Raw genomic sequence first — 6,094 nt, 5'->3', positions numbered from 1 at the left:
AGGGTGACTGATCAGGGGAGGCTGCAGATGCCTCACCTCCAATCCATCTGCAGAAGCATCTCTTTATTCTGTTTTATATTTGGGGGTTCCATGATAGTGGAAAAAGTTCTAATGCCAAAATAATACATAAATACAACCCCTATAATTGTTAAGAAGCTCTTCCCCACACAAAAAAGAAGAAAATATAGGCTGCAAGAAGATGGTCTGGAAGTGGCCAACTTTTGCCTCGTCTTTCCTCCTGCTCTGAGATGGAGAAATGAACTTTCCTGAAGACCCTGATGGAGATGCTGTTTAGGCTCTCAAATCAAGAAACAAAGTGCTTACACCAACAGTGGAGTTGGCATTAAGTCAGGGCACTGTGTAAAGCTGTTTGTGAGGCGAGATAAGGCCAGAAAGAAAGTAATGAGATATAGGTGAAGCAGAAGGAATGGGTCAGGGGTGAATTAAGTAAGTCAAGAATGGAGGTATCTTGAGAATAATTAAAATATGAAGGGTGAGTTCGTTAACATTTACCGTTGGTGCCTAGGTAAGATTGGTGGCGCAGCCAGGTGCCTGAGGGGTAGCTGTGTGTGTGAGCACGGAAGCGTGTATGCGATAGATCACTTTTTTCCAGAAATGGTGAGCCACCCTTTCCCACTCCAGCACCAAGGTTGTCCCCACTTCAGCAGGTGCGTGGTATGTGCCATGGGCAGAGAATATTCTCAGCGTGTAGGCCCAGATGTGATGGCAAAAGACATGGTCAAAAGGTGTCTTGCATATCTGTTAGGACAGCTGTCAGACCTCCCAAATGGAGCTCAGGTGCTACCTTCAGAGCCCAGGAAATTTCTCCTCAGAGGATTTGTATATCCCTGGGAATCGAATCTAAGCCAAAATGTAAAGATTTGGGGAGCGTAGCTTTTAGAAGGGAGTAGGGTGTGAGGCAAGATGATATTTATTAATCGTGGTACCTTATTTGACTCTAGCCAAGGTAACTGATGATAATGCTCTCTGTCACTTCCCTCCCCCCACCAGAGTTTCTTGTTCCTGTTAGTTCTAGAGTAATATTCTTGTGTGGCTTCCACTAAATAGTTGTTACATTCTGCCCCGGAGGTAAGTCCATGTCATCAAGAGCGGATGATAGACAGAAACAGATATAAACACACTCTTGCTTTCAAAAATAAATATAGGGCCTCTAGTTAAAAGGTGCTGTGTAAAGTAAGCCAGCATCCTCTTTTTGCAAAGCAAGCATACGGCTCTCGTTAACCTTGTAACCACAGCCTGTGTTGGTGTTAAGACTTGACCCCTTAGGGCTTGATACTTGGCTCAGAGAGATTCTTTGTCTTGGCTTTGATGTAGGAATGTGGATCTCCTAGCAGACAATTCAACTGAACTCAGGGTCCCCAGTTCACTGCCCACACCCTGGCCTGGTTGGCTCTGCCCCCCTTTCCTCTGTGTGAACCAGCAACGCAGCTTGACTCAAAGCCTCTGTGTCTTTGCACAGGTCTGAGACAGTGATAGGGCCTTGAAATCAGGAAGGTTTCTATGCAGAGTAACTGGGTTTGCAGAGTTGGTTCCAGTTATCTCGGTATTATCTAAAGCTTGACCTGAGGGCAAGCTGCTTTGCCTCTCTATCTTAAGTCCTCCCATCCTTAAAACCCAGGCAGTCAGCTTTGTCTCATCACTCTATTGCTTCCCTTTGTCTTTATCAGTCTACAGGAGATCCTCGGAGCACAGAACAAACAGAATCTGTGATGGGGCTGCAGCTCTGACCTGATAACAAGACTCTTGCCTGATTCCTCCTTGAGAAGGTTATGACTTTCAAGAAACTAACAATGTGTTTATATAAAGGCTCTGGTGTGTCTGATGGTTTTGTGGTTACACTTTTAAACTTATCCATGAGAGACATGCTTGATATATTTGAGGCTCTTGCAGTTGAAGGCTTCAGCATCAAATCCAACTTTTAGCATTTTCAGTTAAAAATCAGGACTTCTATCCATTCCATCATCTATCTATCTATCTATCTATCTATCTATCATCTATCTATCCATCAATCTAATTTGATGTAAGTGCTGTCTCTTTTACCATAGAGTAAAAGACCTCATACTTTGAAGGAATTTCTCTATGGATGTGACATCCATTGATCCATCTATCTGTCTATCTAACCATCCATCTATCTAATTTGATGTAAGTGCTGTCTTGTTGAAGTTAATTATAGGGTAAGAGACCTCATACTCTGAAGAAATTTCTCTATGGGTGTAACATGCCTAAAAATCTAGCCTTTTTTTTTTTTTTTTTTCCAGATAGAGGAGGAAGATGTTTTTGTTTTTGTTTTTCTTCTGGGAGGTTCACCTAAGTCCCAAGTAGAGAAAATAACCAATACTGGATAAGAACCCACTAAGGACCAGACACAGTAGTAGGTACTTTGTGTATATACATAAACACTTCACAACTAAAGTGGCTTGTGAGTAGGAGGTGACGTCTTTCCATCCTCTTTCACCACTACCATCCTCAAATGACTCTTCCCAGGAGTGCCCTAATGGAGCAGTCCTCTGATGGAAAATGGGCAGGGTAAGAGTGGATGAAGAAATAGAGATGTAACTGAAACTCTTCACCTAGAAATGAAAGAGCCTGCAATTAAAGGTGGTTGGGGCCGAACCGGAGAGTCACACCCCTTTTGGAATTGCTTTTGAGGTTTACCATCTCTTGACCACACACCCCCTACCTCCCACCTACCCCGCGGCTGTCTCAGGTTTTTTGTTTGTTTTTTAAAAAAATATTTATTTATTTGGCTGTGCCGTGTCTTAGTTGCGGGATCTTTGTTGCTGCATGCAGGAATGTTTTAGTTGTGGCACGTGGGGTCTTCGTGTGTTAAGCAGGGTCCTTAGTTGTGGCATGCGGACTCTTAGCTGCGGCATGCACGTGGAATCTAGTTCCCTGACCAGGGATCGAACCCAGGTCCCCTGCATTGGGAGCATGGAGTCTTAACTGCTGGACCACAAGGGAAGTCCCTGTTTCAGGTTAATCTCAGGCAAAATTGTAAAGAAGGCCAAGTTTGCTTCCTGGAGTTACACTGGCACTCAAAACACCTGGCCGCCCCTCCCCCCAATACACACACACACACACACACACACACAGAGACTCCCGCATATACACACACACCCTGCAGTGGGTGGGGTTGGTAGTTCAGGTGGCTCCTGATTCATCTTTTAAGCAAAACATCACCAGTCTGTTCCCTCAGGGCCCTGCTCTCAGATCTGGAACTGATAGACTAATTGGGGCTAATGTGATAATGGGCAATAATGACATTTACTGTATTTATCAGACATTTGCATTTTAACAAGGCCTTTGGGAAACACGTAGGTTGAAGATAGGGAATGGTGGGAATGTTTAGTGAAGACCAAGGAGGTAGAGGGGCTTTTTAGAGCTTCCCTAAATTGCACTCCCCAAACCTTCAAAACCTTCAAGACCTGCCTGAGTTCCAAGACCCTCCCAAACCCACCCCTGCCCTCCCACCGAGTCTTTTACACCTTCCCAAACCTCAGCAAACACGGTGGGTGCCCACACTAGGAAAATCAGCAAGAAAGGAGTTCTACCGTCCACTCACCACTCCACCTTAATAGGACAACTGCTTGCTTTTTGTTCTATTCAGTTGTTGCCCATATATAGACTTTCCTTTTTTACACAAGGAACTTCTTGGTTTTGATCACAAAATCTTTGTCTCTTTGCCAAAACTCAAATTCCCTTTCCCCTCCCACAGAGGGGAGGCCTGGTGAGTTAAAGAAATCTACCTAGACACTTAGCTCATGCCAGGCCAGTGTCCAAGGAGACCCAAGAGAGAAAGTTCATGGTTAGGGGAGAGTATTTTTCCTTGCCAGGAGCCTGCACTCATCTGTATTGGTGGAAGGGCTTTTGTGACCCAGTGAAGCAGGCCCTTGGCCCAGGGTGATGGGGATAGCATGGGCATTTGAAATCCGTGGATCCTCCCCCAGATTCCATCTTCTTCTTGCCCAGAGTGTGTTGTTGTATTTCCAGTTACAGCATCCTGGTCTTTCCCTCTCTAGCACCTGTAGGGAGGGTTGATATATAGTAAAAAAGACCATGGAAGTGTCAAGAGGATGTAAAGAATTTGGATAATCCACCAACCAGATAGTCAGCCCTCGAGCTGTTAACAGCTGACTGTTCTACCTGAACAACTCAGGGTAGACTCTCCCTTCTAGGACCCTCCCTTCAAATTTTCCAAAGCTCTTACCTGGGGCCAGGGGAGATGGGCTTTTCAAAGTCCACTGAAATTGCCAAGGGTCACTGTCAAGGAGTTAATCATGGTGCCTGGAGATAGAACCTATGTTCCTGCTACCTGGCCAGGAATCCCTTAAGAACCTGGTACCTGTGTGGCCAGGGCAAAGATCTTGATGTCAAAGCAGAGCGGACTGAATACAAATTAGTACATGAGACAGAGGTTTCAGAGCGCCCCCGAATCCCCTGTACCATCATCTCCTCCAGATTTGAGCTTCTGCTCACCTTGCTCTTACATTCTCCATTCCTGCTGGTGTCTTTGGGGAGCAAGCCTGGTGCTTTTCACCTGAAACAGCCTCTAAGTTGGAAAGAACAGTCAGCACCAAATCAATTCCTCATCCATTAACAGGTTGTCTCTGTTCTCGAGACACAGGCATAACCTGGTTAGACCTGTTTTGTTTGAACACTAACGTGTGAGTTGGCCAAATGCAAATGAGCAAATGTTTGTAATCCTTTATTTTATTTTTTTAAAGGGCCCAGCAGCCAATCAGAAGAGGGGGAAGTGACTTAGGGAATTCCCGGTTGGTGGCTTATTGCTTAACATCCTACAAAATGATGTAAAATTATTGTCATGTGCATTGATCTTCACTCTGATGAGAGCTCAGACGTGATAACACTCCTGGTTCCCTGTCCCTGTAGGAGCTGGCGTGAGTGCTGCTCGCTACCTTCCCTCCATTCACTACAGCTACTGGATTTCCCACCCAGAATCTTTAGGTAAATGAGGTAAGTCCTTACTTTTAAACCTTCTTTTGAATCTGGAATTCAAACACCTGAGTGGAAAGAGAAACCTGCCTTGAATCAGACAGGTGAAAATAAACCAGACTCCCGGAGGCAGCTGGCAGGAAGTGAAGCTCGCCTCAGCGGTGCTTTCCTCACTGGGTTGTCTTAGGATTTTATTTTGGAGGGCAGCAGGGTGACTTTGGATGTTATCTGTGAACTCCCTGCATGGAATCTGGTCTTTGATCACTGTGAATTTAAAAGCCCCCTGGTTTCCCTCTCTTTCTGTGACAAAGCCATTTCCCTGGATTGAATGCTGAAATGCTGAAAGCTGGGGATAGGTTCTTCTCAGTGAAGAACTGGTTGGCTGAATAGCTATTGGGGCTCAGGGCACATGTTCTCACCTTCTAGAGATGTCTTCTCTTGGTAGTTTTTCTGACTCATTACATTAGTTGTAGAGAAAGGCAGAGTATCTTCAGTATATTCTGGTGTTGGAAAATGTCTGGAAACAGGCAAGGGTGTATGCACCCACATTGGAAAAAGGGGTCAGGCAGCCCAGGTAGGTAAGGGTATTGGGGAGAGCTGCGCATCTCTGTCCAGAAAACAAAAAACAAAAACAATTTTGGCAAAGAGTTTTGTCATTTCACATGGGGTCAAACTAACCCTTTGTTTGTTCCATGATAGGATACTATGACCAGACAGGCAGATGTGAGTCAGCAGCCCAAAATGCCTTCTAAGACAGGGGCTCTTTTGATTTTGTTTGGACACAATGGAGAAGAATTGGCCTACGTGTGCATAGAACTGGAAACAGTGGGGAGTTAATCTTCCTGCTGGTAAATGACAACGCCGAGTCAGGAAATTGACATTTTCACCACCCGTCTTCGTCAAGATTTAGGATACTCCTAGGATTGTGGGAGCCTGTGTCTTGTTATGATGAAGCATAAGCTTCTGTGAGTCTGAGTTCACAGGTGTCTTGCTGGTTATCTGCACTGACCTTAGTAACAGGAATAAAGTGAGTGAGTGTTTGGACTTGAGAACATTTCAGTGGAAGGTCTAATGCAGGAGTTGGTTCTATAGGCATGGCTGTGAGGATGTGTTTAGATAG

General features: G+C 45.0%; 1 protein-coding gene across 2 annotated transcripts in view; it reads left to right on the top strand.

Annotated features, from left to right (window-relative positions):
• Positions 1-4,876: 4,876 nt before the first annotated feature.
• EHF (ETS homologous factor) overlaps positions 4,877-6,094 on the top strand; it is a 38,444-nt gene continuing 37,226 nt past the window's right edge. For both annotated transcript variants that reach the window (XM_082629727.1, XM_082629726.1), the window contains exon 1: positions 4,877-4,995. The gene's annotated coding sequence lies outside the window, so the exon portion shown is untranslated. The remainder of the gene's footprint in view (positions 4,996-6,094) is intronic.

Source organism: Mesoplodon mirus, assembly GCF_964341445.2.
Source record: "Mesoplodon mirus genome assembly, chromosome: 7".
Classification (NCBI taxonomy): Eukaryota; Metazoa; Chordata; class Mammalia; order Artiodactyla; family Ziphiidae; genus Mesoplodon; species Mesoplodon mirus.
The sequence above is the reverse complement of the archived record's forward strand: the minus strand, read 5'-3'. Positions and strand labels throughout refer to the sequence as shown.